The following is a 13,879-nucleotide window of genomic DNA, read 5'->3' as shown; positions in this document are numbered from 1 at the left end:
GACAAACACATATATATAGCTAACTAATCCATACGCACATTTCCATTAAATTCCAAATGCCAAATACATATTGTTCACATCTCAATGCCCCAGTTCTAATCCCAAACATGCATTTTATAACAAGTATGAAATGCAAGCCAAACAAATAATAAGTGCCCTACAGGCTTACAAATTTATCCAAGAACATTCTTGGTTACACAAAATAAAGTTTCAACTCAATACAAATACAGCCCTGGGCTTACAAAACAGAGTCACGCAAAATGAGAGCATTGTACTTCCAACACACATACTTCCACGCCCCTAGTTGGGTAGAATCACCACATCTTTTCTTGCACAAAAATCCCATAGGGTGAGCATAAAACCTAGTAGAAAATTCTTAACAAAATATATACATTTTATACAAGTCTCAAGAGATGAAATGCACATGCCATGCTATGCCCTTTTTGAAGATAAATTACATTTTCATCTTTTGAAAACCATCACGCTCAATGATGTCATGCAATTTTAATTGTTCAAAACTTAACAATTTATTTTAAGGGCAGTAAATACGTCTTTGGTAATCCCTAGGCTGATGTCTGCAAGTAGACTATACGAATACTACCAAATTGTCCTTTTTACCGGTATTAACCGGAAGGCTCGACACCTATCCGCACGGATTTTTCAGTTTTTCACCCCGGACCCGCAAGCCAACTTATTCAATATCATCTACACCACCTATCAAGACTTACCAACATATTTACCCCAAAATCATTTCATGAAAACTTATTTCTCAACATTCTTTTCCCAACGCAAGTTTTCAAATCAACCTTCAAAGTCTAATGTAATAAAATGAAATGATATGCTAATTTCACATGATGAACACAAAATGCTTTTATTCCAAATCATCATCCAAGGAATAAACACAATTTCTTTTTCTCTAGTATTCTTAACAATTTAGTCATTTCAAGACTATATCAACATTCTGAATAATCATTTCTGAAATGAACAGCAATTCTCATAATCCACAAAATTAATCATTTATACAAATATAAGTAAGAAATTTTCTAAACATCATTTATTTTGGCACACAAAAATAAATATAACAATATTACCCATGGATTTTCAATCTCTTTTTAAAATCCCCAATTTCTAGGTTTTCTCACCAAACTACACGGCTCAAATCTTTTGAAAGAAAACTCTCGAAAATCATCTTTCTTCAATCAACAAAGATCAAAACCCATAAGATTATTCTAAAAGAACAAGAAACAAACCCACTTTCAAAATCGCTCAACTTCTTAAATCAAAATAAATTTTCAGAAGCTATCAAAGGATGATTTCAAAAACCACCTAAATCTTGGAAAAATATATATATATAACTCAAAGAAACTCCCTACCTCAAGTTTTGAAGAAGAAATGAGATAAAACCCCCAAAATCAACGGTGTTGAAACTCAATCTTCACCGCACAGAATGAAGCCCTCGAGGTGATGACCAACTTTGCGGAAGAACTTAGGCTTAAGTCCCAATGGATTTGGAGAAGTCAAAGAGAGAAGGTGACTTCTAGAGAGAGAAGCTCTAGATCAGGATTTTTGAGAGTTTTAGCGAGAGAGGGGGCTGCAAGAAATGATATGAAACCCTAATTTTATGGACTGATATAACAAGGTCTGCTCGCGCATGGAAAGCCCTGCTCGAGCATCAAATACACTTTCCCGTAAGCAGTTTCGAATGCATTTTGCATTTTTGCTTTCAGCGAGCTGACTAGGTCAAAATCGATCCCCGACCTACCCAGTTGAAGTGGCAAAACATGAAAGAAGGGTCGAAACCGGGATCACTACAACCTTCCCCCCTTAAAGAATTTCATCCCCGAAATTTCAAATCAAACTACCCAAACAAAGGGGTTCCTAGCGATCAAAACCATGCTATTCCATTTTCAAATCACAATACCAACTCTTAACTAAATTCCACCATGTCCACCATAGTTATCTCATTAACAATCAACCTCCCAAATACGCATAAACATGAAATTAAAAGTAATGGCAACTCTCAACAACCTTATGCTTAAAACAACAACGCACATATCAATGTGTGGTTATCACCTTTAAATACGTTTCCCTCACACTAGGGAATATTACAAAGAAAAGAAACTTAAGCATTTTCAAACAAATCCAGATATTTGGAGCAGACTTCCGCCTCCCGTTCCCACGTCGCTTCTTCAACCACATGGTGTCTCCATAACACCTTTACCAACGGTATAGTTTTTCCACATAGCACTTGCTATCGGGTATCTAATATTTGAACCGGTCGTTCTTCGTAAGAGGCATCCTCATCTATCTCCAAGCCAACCCAATCAAGAACATGAGAAGGGTCGAGTTCATACTTCCTAAGCATGGATACATGAAATACGTTGTGAACTCTCGAAAGTTGTGGCGGTAAAGCTAACCGGTATGCCACTTCCCCAATTCCCTCTAAGATCTCAAAAAGCCCAATGAACCTTGGAGATAATTTACCACTCTTACCAAATCTCATCAAACCCCGCCTTGGTGAGATTTTTAGAAACACATGGTCACCAACTTCAAAAGATAAAAGTCGTCTCCTCTTATCGGCATAACTCTTTTATCGGCTTTGGGCCGTAGCTAACCTCTTCCGGATGAGAATAACTTTCTCGGTTGTCTCTCTAACAATTTTCGGACCCAGTAACGGTGCATCACCCACTTCCGCCCAACAAACCGGTGATCTACAAGGTCGGCCATACAAGGCCTCAAATGGTGCCATCGCAATACTGGCTGGGTAACTATTGTTGTAAGCAAACTCAATCAATGGTAAATGCCTTTCCCAAGGTTCCTTAAAATCAAGGACACAAGCTCTAAGGATGTCCTCCAAAATCTGAATGGTACATGCCGACTATCCATCGGTTTGAGGATGATAAGCGGTGCTAAGAGTCCTTAGTTCCCAACGCCTCCTGAAGACTTTGCCATAACCAGGCAGTAAAACGAGGATCCCTATCCGATACAATAGTCACTGCGACTCCATAAAGTCGAACTATCTCTCTAATGTACAATTCTGCCAAGCGTTCAACTGAGTCGCTGGTGTACATCGGAATGAAATGGGTAGACTTAGTCAACCTATCAACAATCACCCAAACGGCGTCATTGTCTCGTGTAGACGTCCTCGAACGTCCCGGGAAAAATCCCGTTTTGTTTATTTGGGCTTACTATAGTTCGAACTCAAATGTCACGGGTCTTAATCTGATCTCGTAAAGTGCAATGCAAGACTGATAAATCACCAAAGAGTCCAAATCCAGCAAATTGTTTTGGAAAATTGATTTTTAAGAAAGAAATGCCAAACATGGACTGCTTTGCCAGATACAGAGTCGCCACCTAAATATTTTATTTTGGGGAGAATTTAGGAAACCCTGACTCGTTGCCTAAGGCCACGTGTCTGTCATCACCAAAGTTGCCTCGGCTTGGGAACTTGGGTACGATTGGAGAAGGTCATCTATGAGCACCCCCGCTCGCCCGATCAAAGATCGGCCTGTACTAAACATGATATCTTGTTTTTGAAAACACATGCATTCTTATTCCGATTAATTAGCTAGAATTACTATGTGATGCGCACAACACACAAGTATAGACTAGATCACCTAATTGGAACAAAGCATTGCATATCCGTTTGTTTGAAAATGGTTTGAAGGTGCTACTCGCAAGTAGGTTAAGACGTGGATTTGCCACCCTCAAGTGGGCTTAAGAAAACATGATTTTGCCACAATCAAGTGGGCTTAAAACACACATTTTGATGAATTGTTCCAACTCAAGTAATCTAACCTTTACCCACAGGCATTCAGGCAGTTATATCACATAAGCAGTTAGCCTCATGGTAAGCATGCTATCATGGCAGTCACTCACACACATGTAAGGATGCTAAAGCATAAACACTCACCGAGTACTCCGAGCCAAAACAAAAGCTATGTTAGAAATCAATGCATGATCCTAGCTATGTCAAGAATGTCTAATGCAACACATACAAAATGCAACTAAGATAGGCTCGGCTATTATAAAATGTCATGTGAAATGTAATTTGATACATGTATTCAAACAAGAATTGAAATACAATGTAGTTAGTATGATACGCCGAGCCCGGTGCATGCAAGACAGATGAATGGGTGCAAAGATGCGAGCATAAGGATGCTAATTGAAACATGCCCTAAAACTAACCATCGTAAGCTGGTAAATAAAAGGAAGAAAGAAATGGGGGTTGGAAGACATGCATCACACACACGCACACTTATTACAAAATTCGCCCTCTCGACGGAGGGTCCGAATAAATAATACAAACCAAATGATTAATCAACTATCCTAGCTAATTAATTATTACAAACCCTTAATTAATTAACAAATTAATTACAGAAGGAGGCCGCCGCAGCTCCACCTCGGAATGATTGAATGATGCATGCTCGATTGCCTCCCTTGGAAACCGGTTGCCATGCCACATGTTGCCTCTGTTTGCACTGTTTTGCTCCTCTAAAAACTGCACAAGTCCCAAAGATGCTTCTGAACCACTCTCTAAGCATCGTGGGATGTCACCGACCAAGATATAGGACCACCGGCCATTGGAAATGGTTATCGACCATTTGTAAGGCTCTCGACCAGATTTTTGTAGCCGGCCGACACTTAAGATGGCCAACCGGCCATATATTCCTGCAGAATTATGCTTTGCTGCAGCAGAGGACAGACAGTGCATGGCAAGGCATTTACAAGATAATGTGTGCACAACCACCCTCCCTATCATGCTATAAACTCAAGGGAGTATGGCTCTCGACCCTCGGGCCACCAATCACGCATTTCAATGCATGATGGCCAATGGTGCCAAGTGTGCAAATCAATGTGGAATGAATGCAACAAAACATATGAATGCCTAGAACTCTATCATGCTTGATCAAGAGCATCGGCAACCGAGGGTTGAGGCACGTTTCCTCACTTCAAGTACGAAACGTCCCTCGGCCCTTATGTTTGGTTTGACACTCCAAACCAAACACAATGCAATGCATGCAACCAAGCATAATGCAACATGGGAATGTAAGGCAATGTAATATGAGCATGCCAAGTGCAATGTGATGCAACCTAACATGCAAACAGCATGTCAATACAACAAGTATGCAATATTACAATGCAACCTAGATATGGAAATACACAAAGTGATAGGCATGCATCAATGACACCAACCATAAGGATGCAACAACATGTAATGCGATAAGCATACAACAATACACAAATGCATGATCCATGGACTTACACTAAAGATGGATAGACCTCAGCCATACCAAAAACAGTAGCCAAAACACCCAAATCAAGGTACCAAAAAGGGAGACATGCATGCACATACATGGATCCGCAAGCTAGGCAACGATGCACAATCCTCAACCAAGAGTAAAATGGGATAAACATGAGAACATGACAATACAATGAACTCTGAAATCATGTGAAGAATGATGCCAAATCATATACACAAGTGAAGCATAGCATGCTAATGGGCTCAATGCCCAAAGCTAGTCAAGGGGCTCTCACCATGGCCACATCAACCAAGCCCCAAAGGGCCAAAGTGACCTAAGACAGTCCTAGGGCAGGCCAAAACAAGGCTAGAACATGCATGGAATGAGGCCAAAACATACTAAAAAGATGGGCACAAACAAGGGGCATGCAAGACTACAAAGGGAGTATTACACTACGCCTATCATAACCAAACATGGCATGAATTATGCAATGAAAAACAGAGTTATAATATGTCCAAATAAGCCCCAAAACCCAATGAGATGGCATCCCAAAGACCTAATCATGGAGACATACACGATGACCCAATCTTAAGGCACAAAACATTAACACTTCAAAGCATTGGAAAGATGGCAAACATAAGTGTGTGGCTACACTACATGGACTGAAATATGATTTCAAATGATGCCAAATCATGAGAATAGTCAAAACAATGCATGCTAGCACATCGGTACACAAAGCTTAACAAGCTAGGATGAACTAAGGCTATACGAAGCAATGCATATATGATCAAATCAACACCAAACAGAGCTTAAACATGGTGAAACATGACTAAAAGTTCCTTGGAGTTGCCCCGAAATATACAAACATGATGGTCCAAATGCAAGATACATGTTAAGGCAATAAAAGGGATTACAAGGCAAGTACATGGTGCATGCAAGAGACCAACAAACCAGCTTAAAATAGAGGTATATCATGCCAAGATAACACCAAATACTTGCTGAAATGAGGCCAAAACATGCTAAGCAAACATGCTACTATGGTGAGCCAACAATGCAAGCAAATGAGACACAAAGGGAGGGGGGTGTCCCTCCCCTATTCAAGACTTCAAAAACACATCTCCACCACTGAAAATCCTTTGGATTTCAGTGGTGAGAAGGTCAAAACAAAAAGGTTTCAAACCTCAAAAGGAAAGTCACAAAATAAGGCCAAACAAGGCCTAAGAGGGGGTAGACAACCCCCAACCCAAAAGTAACCTTAAACAAACATATTTAGCATACGAAAATAAAACTTTTTTTCAGTTGGAGACTAAGTTTAAAACAGTATGCAAGTATTGCTAAAAGCTAAAGCAAAAATGGGAAATAAAAGAGTAGTTTCTCACCCTTGAAGAACACTTCAAGAATACCAACTCCAGCACCTCCTTCTGATCAAAACCAACTCAAAAACTCTAAAATCAACTCCTTAGCACCTCAGTAACTAAGGGATAGTGTACCACTAGGTGCTTTAGTGCAAAAATATGAACAAGAACACCCTTTAGAACATTATTACACACACAACTATAGAGAGAGAGAGAGAGAGGAGATATAGAGAGAGAGTGATATATATATTCTATATCAGTTGGCTGAACCTCTGGAAAGGGAAGGGGAGCTCTCCTTTTATAGGAAGTCCAATTCAAAGCTTCTAAGAGAAGTTAAGTGTTGGATCAAATCCCTCCATACTCGTGTATAAAGGGCAGAGTCTGTGCTCACCAGCTAGCACAGCTGGCATGCACAATGCCTGAAAAAGGCAAAGGAAAGGCCTCGGCCAGAAAATGTGGTTGTTCGACCAAAACAAAGGCCGGCCGACCAAATACAGTGCCGATCGGCCAACACTTTTAGCCGATAACAAGAAAACAAGGCCGGTGGCTTCAGGCCATGGCCGGTGGGTTAAGGGGATGGCCAAAAAGCCACTTCCTACCCTTAGGTGCAAAAACTACAAGTCCTTGGTCCACAACCATGCACAAAACAGTCAAGTTGAGAGATCCTAAGGCAAGGCACGCAGCCGAGACCTTCGGGAACTCAAAACAAACACGAGCATGGATGATCATCGAGTGTTCAAACGATGACGTCCAAGTCTTAAGGACAGTCAAAAATGGGGTGTCTACACCTCGTTGTGTTCTAGGAAGCCCAACTACAAAATCCATGGTAACACGCTCCCATTTCCACTCGGCTATTGGTAAGGGTTGTAACAAACCCGCTGGTCTTTGGTGTTCGGCCTTCACTTGTTAACAAGTAAGGCACTTTGATACAAATAAAGCGACATCCCGTTTCATACCCCTCCACCAAAATTGACGACTAAGATCATGATACATTTTAGTGTCTCCTGGGTGTGCCGCAAGGCGTGAGTGATGGAACTCCTGAAGTACTTGCTCTCTACAAGATTCTAGTACAAACAAACGGTCTAGGTAACGTACACTCAGATCCGGGTGGACATTCAAACCTTTCTCTTCCTTTCCATTGAAAATCTTAACATGGATTGATTCCGCATCACGGTCTCCTCGTTGTACCTCTATGACCTTACTAACCAAGGTAGGTTGAGCATTCAAAGTAAACAAGGTAGCACTCTCTCCGGACTCACCCAAGTGTAAATCAAACTTGCCAATAACATCTAGCATATCCCATTCCCGAATGGCCACACTTGCCAAACTACTCACAGATTTTCTACTCAAAGCATCGGCCACCACATTGGCTTTCCCCGGATGATAGTGTAACTCAAAGTCATAATCCTCCATAAATTCCATCCATCTCTGTTGACGCAAATTCAAATCTTTGTGAAAAAACAAATACTTTAGACTCTTATGATTGGAGAAAACCTCAAACTTCTCACCATACAAGTAATGCCTCCAAATTTTCAAAACAAAAATCACCGCTGCTAATTCTAGATCATGGGTGGGGTAATTTTTCTCATGAGTTTTCAACTGTCGTGATCCATAGGCCACAACTTTTCCCTCTTGCATCAAGACACAACCAAGTCCATCCCCGGACGCATCACAATAGACAGTGTAATTCAAACCCCTTTCCGGAATTATCAAAACCGGTGCGGCAGTCAACCTAGTCTTAAGTTCTTGGAATGACTTTTCACAAGCCTCACTCCACACAAATTTGATACCCTTTCTAGTCAATCTAGTCAAAGTGCGGCTAGCCTAGAGAAGTCTCTTACAAATCGTTGATAATACCCCGCTAATCCCAAGAAACTTCGGATCTCAAAAACATTCTTGGGTTATTCCCAATCCTGTACGGCATCTATCTTTGAAGAGTGTACAATTACTCCCTCTCTAGACACTACATGCCCCAAAAACTTCACCTCGGTTAACCAAAACTCGCATTTCTCAAATTTGGCATATAATTAGTGCTCACTAAGTAAACCCAGCACTATCCGTAAGTGAGCCTCGTGTTCCTCTTCGGAGGTCAAATAAATCAAGATGTCGTCCACAAAGACGACCACAAAATGGTCCAAGTATTCTCGAAAAATTCTATTCATTAAATCCATAAAGGAAGCAGGTGCATTGGTTAACCCAAAAGGCATTACAAGGAATTCATAGTGGCCATAACGTGTACGAAAGGTCGTTTTCTGGATGTCTTCCTCCTGGACTCTCAACTAATGGTACCCCAACCGCAAATCTATTTTTGAGAACCAACGAGACCCTCTAAGTTGGTCAAACAAATCATCTATTCTGGGTAGAGGATACTTGTTCTTAACTGTAACTCTATTCAACTTGCGGTAATCAATGCACAACCGCAATGACCCATCCTTTGTCTTCGCAAAGAGAGCCGGCGCTCCCCAAGGCGATGTACTAGGGCGAATGAAGCCCTTGTCTAAAAGTTCTTGGAGTTGAATCTTCAACTCATGCAATTCGGCGGGTGCAAATCTATACGGTGACATGGAAATCGGTGTCGTGCCAGGCACTAATTCAATGGAGAACTCGATTTCTCAGTGAGATGGTAAATTAGTAAGATCTTCTGGAAAGACATCCGAGTATTTACAAACTACCCTTGGTAACTCAACACGAGCCTCCTCACTATCACTATCCAAGAGAGTTGCAAGAAGGCCACTAAGCTTGCTCCTACTACGAGGGTCAATAATTGGTGACAAGGTGTAGACACCCCATTTTTGACCGTCCTCAAGACTTGGACGTCACCGTTTGAACACCCGGTGATCATTCTTGTTTGTGTTCGTTTGGAGTTCCCGAAGGTCTCGGCTACGCGCCTTGCCTCAGGATCTCCGAACTCGACCGTTTAGTGTCTGGTTTTGCACCAAACACTTGCATTTTGCCTTGGAAGGGCAGGGAATGCCTTGTGAGGCATCCCCACACACCACTGGCTATGGCCAAAGGCCACCGACTGGTTTTTGCTGCCATCGGCAATGTATATTGCCGGCCGGCACTATTTGTTGCCGGTCAGCACTATTTAGTGCCGGTCGGCACTCTTTTTTGCCAAAATGGCATCTTTGGCCGGCCGACTACTGTGCATCTGTTTTTGCAGATATTTTAAGATAGTTGTCTTGCTTTTGGCTCCCCTCCATACACGTGTATGGAGGGATCTCTCTCTTTGGAAGCTTGTCTTGTAAGCTTTACAAGACAAAAGGCTCTATAAGAGAGAGTCTTCTCTCTTGTTGCAAGGGTTGGAGAGGTTAGGCACTTGAGATATTTTAGGGAGCTTAGACAGCCATTTTTAGGGTTCTTGAGTTCTAGGGTTAGAAACCATACACTTTCTATCTCTATATCTCCCTATTGTGTGTGTTTTAGTGTGTTTGTGTCTTACTATTGTACACAAACACATAGTGTTTCACCTTCACTTAGCTAATGAGGTTCTAAGAGGTTGGTTTTGAATTTTTGGAGCTGTTTTCAACCTAGAAGGAGCTGTTGGAGCATTATTGTTGAAGGGGTCTTCAAGGGTAAGAAACTAGTCCATATATTCCCCATTTTTACATTGTATTTCTACCTATCTTGAAATCGTTTTTGAGCTTAGTGTATAATACAAAAAAGTTCTATTTTTAGACCCTCTTGATTGTTTATTAAGAGTGTTTTGTGGTTTGGAGGTGTTTGACCCCTCTTAGGCCTTGAAAGGCCCCATTTTGTGCTATTTTGTGCAGGTTTCGAGACTTTGGTGTTTGGGCCTCGTCACCACTGAAATCTTGAGGGATTTCAATGGTGAATATGGTGCCTTGAAGTCTCCAAAAGGGAAGGGCCATCCCCTCTCCTTGTTGTCCTTAAAATGGACCATTTTTGGCCTCTTGAGGGAGCACCATGTTAGAGTGTGTATTGATCATGTCTTGGCTTTTTTCCATGCTTAGTATGTCATAATATACCTCTGTTTATTGTTGGTTTTGGTACACCATGCATGCTTAGCATACCTACCATGTAATGCCTTGTTATTGCCTTAATATGCCTTAGGTTGTTAGCCTTTGTTCAAGCATGTTTTAGGCTTAGTCTTGTGAAGGTTTTGTGCATATTTTGCCATGTTTTAGGTCTGTCCATAGTTGTTTGGGTTGGATTTGGCATGATTAGTATAGCCCCTTTGTATTCAAGCTTGTATGCTTCAAGTATGTGAATGTATAGCATGACATTTTTGCATTGATTTGGTGATTTGGAACCATCCACCATGTCATTTCAGTCCCCTTTGCATGTCTATATGTTTGCCTCGGACGCATCTTTAATGCTTTGGAAGCTTGTGTAGCATGCTCCATGTTTTGGCATTTGTGCATGCCTTTGAATTGAGCCACTTAGATGCCATCTAGGGGGCCCCCTTTGCATAGTCTAGGTCTGTCTTGAACCTATCTTAAGCCCTCTTAGCCTTGTGAGGCTTGGTTGGCTTAGCCATGGTTCAAGTCCCTTTGACTTGCTTCAAGTACTTGGACCATTTGCATGCTAATGTTTAGCCTATCTTGTTGCTTAGTTTGACACCATCTTAACATGATTTTCAATGCTTACTTTGCATGCCATTAGTCCACATTATGCCTCTTTCAATTGTGTTTGAGAGTTGCCTCGTTTGTGCCTTAGCATTGGCCCTTTAACATGTGCATGTGTGTATGTGTTTTGGTCCTTTATTTTGGTCACTTTGGCCACTGTTTTGGGCCTATTTAGAGCTGCCCAAATCATGTTTAAGTCTATCTTTTTCATCCATTTGCATTGCCTCATGTGTGCTTGTATGCTTGCATAAGTGCCTTGCCATGCCATGTTGCATCTTTAGCTTGCATGCCTAGGTTGCATTACATCTTGCACGCATGCCTTGTTCCTTGAATTGGTGATAGGAATTGGGCCTTGGCTTGTTTGTTTGGTTTGCATTTCATTTGACATGAAAATTGCATACTTGACTCTTTGGGCCATCATGCATGGAAATGCGTGATTGGTGGTCCGAGAATCGAGGCACATGTCCTTTTGAGTCACAAACATGATAAAGGACATGAATGGTGCATATATGCCTTGAATTGTACTGCCATGCTTTGCCTTGCCCTCTGTTGCTGTCAATTGCAGATTCTGCAGGAACACTCTGCCGACCGGCAGTGTCAAGTGCCGACCGGCCATCCTTTCTCTGCCGACAGCTTCATTTTGTGTCGGTGACTACACCACACTGCCGGTGATAATCCCATTCAGCCGGTGGTGTCCCCCAATGCCCAATGAAGCAGTACTGAGGTTTTGACAGCCTCCAGAGGAGTAAAGGAAGGAAAACAGAGGCAGCCTATGCATGGCGGTGCATTTCCGAGCAAGACCGAGCGTGCATTGCATCGGGCTCTTCTCCCGGGGCGGTTTATCTGTTTTCTTAGCTTAAGTTAATTTACTTAGCTGATTAGGAAGTTTGTAATATTTAATTAGCTTGCGTAGTTAATTAATTTGTATTATTTATTTGGTCCCTCCGAGCGAGGGCAAATCTGTAATAAGTGTGTGTGAGTCTTGTGTATGTCTTCCAATCCCCACTTCTTCCTTCCCTTTTACTTACCTGCTTTGATGGTTAGTAATAGGGCACGTTTAATTTAGCATACCTTATGCTATGCATGTGTGCATTCATTCATTTGTCTCACATGCACCGGGCTCGGTACATCATGCTAACTGCATTTGTACTTCAATTCCAAATTGAATACGTGCATCAATTAATCGCATTTCACATGCCATGTTTAGGCTTAGCTGAGCCTACTTCGATTACATCCTGCATGTGTTGCATTAGACATTTAAACATGGACTTGGATCATGCATTGATTGCTAACGGGTTCTTTGTTTTGGCGCGGAGTACTATGTGAGTATTTTCCTGCTTTAGCATATCGCATGCGTGTGAAAGCTATCATGACAGTATGATTACCATGTGGCTAGATGCTTATGTGATAAACTGTTTGAATGCCTGTGGGTGAAGGTTGGATTGTCTGAGTTGGAAAAACTCGTTGAAATTCGTATTTTAGCCTACTTGCGAGTAGCAAATTCCAAAATGTTTTTCAAGACAAACGGATATGCAATGCTTATTTCCAAATTAGGCGATCTAGTCTATACTTGTATGCTGTGTGCACAACATAGTAATTCTAGGCTAATAACTGGAATAAGAACACATAACGTTTTCAAAAACGGATATCACGGTTAGTAGAGGCCGATCTTCGGATCGGGCGAGAGGGGGTGCTCATAGCTGACCTTCCCCGATCGTACCCAAGCTCCCCAGCCGAGACAACTCCGGTGATGACGGACATGTGGCCTTCGGCACCGAGTCAGGGTTTCCTAAATTCTCCCATTTTAAAATATTTAGGTGGCGACTCTGTATCTGGCAAAGCAGTCCATGTTTGGCATTTCTTTTCAAAAAATCTGTTTCTCAAAACGATTTGCCGGATTTGGACTATTTGGTTCAAGATTAAGAACCGTGACGATTTGAGAGTCCGAGCTGTAGTGACCCCAAAAAAAATGAACCGAACGGGACTCACCCTCCCGGGGCGTTCGGGGACGTCTACAGTTTCTAGCGACTTTGCTGGGGAATTAGAGAGCTTGACTCGAACTCGTGATATCCTATTTTGATTCCATTTATGTGTCTCTTTGCATTGCATGTGCATTGGTGTGCCTAGGAACACAGTGTTTGCCATCTGCCATTCCTGAACGGTTTGCCGGAGGCTTGTCTTGTCAAGGCATGACCATAAGGCTGACCGGCTATGGGCTCTGACAGTATGGGAACACAAACCTCGGTTTTACCGGGGCACCCTTTTTGACCATTCGACCTAGTACATGTTCGGATCCATAGTGACCATTCTAAGCTAGGACATGTTACTTACCCGATATTAGGTTTTTTGAAACTGCTGCGTGCATAGTGAAACCCTAGCTCCTGACAAAATAGGACAGGGAAACCCTACCCCAACATAGGGGTGTTTTGGCTCTCTTTACTTGCTATGTGTTTTTAGAGTGTATCTCTACAGGAACGCACATGTCAGTTTACAAGTTTGAGTATCGAGCCCGAGGGCACCAGTATCAGTGTTGTTGGGAATCAGTTATCTACGGGTATCAGTTCAGTTTTGGGGACAGTGATTTCTGGGGAACAGTGATCAGTAGTGGAGTACAATTGTTCGGCTACACCTGTGTTTGATCCGTTTAGGGCTGAAATGCTGTTTGTTTTTCCTTTCAGTTCAGAGGGTCAGA

Source organism: Camellia sinensis, chromosome 2, assembly GCF_055761805.1.
Source record: "Camellia sinensis isolate YWXY chromosome 2, ASM5576180v1, whole genome shotgun sequence".
In the NCBI taxonomy this organism is placed as follows: domain Eukaryota; kingdom Viridiplantae; phylum Streptophyta; class Magnoliopsida; order Ericales; family Theaceae; genus Camellia; species Camellia sinensis.
Note: the sequence above shows the minus strand (reverse complement) of the source record.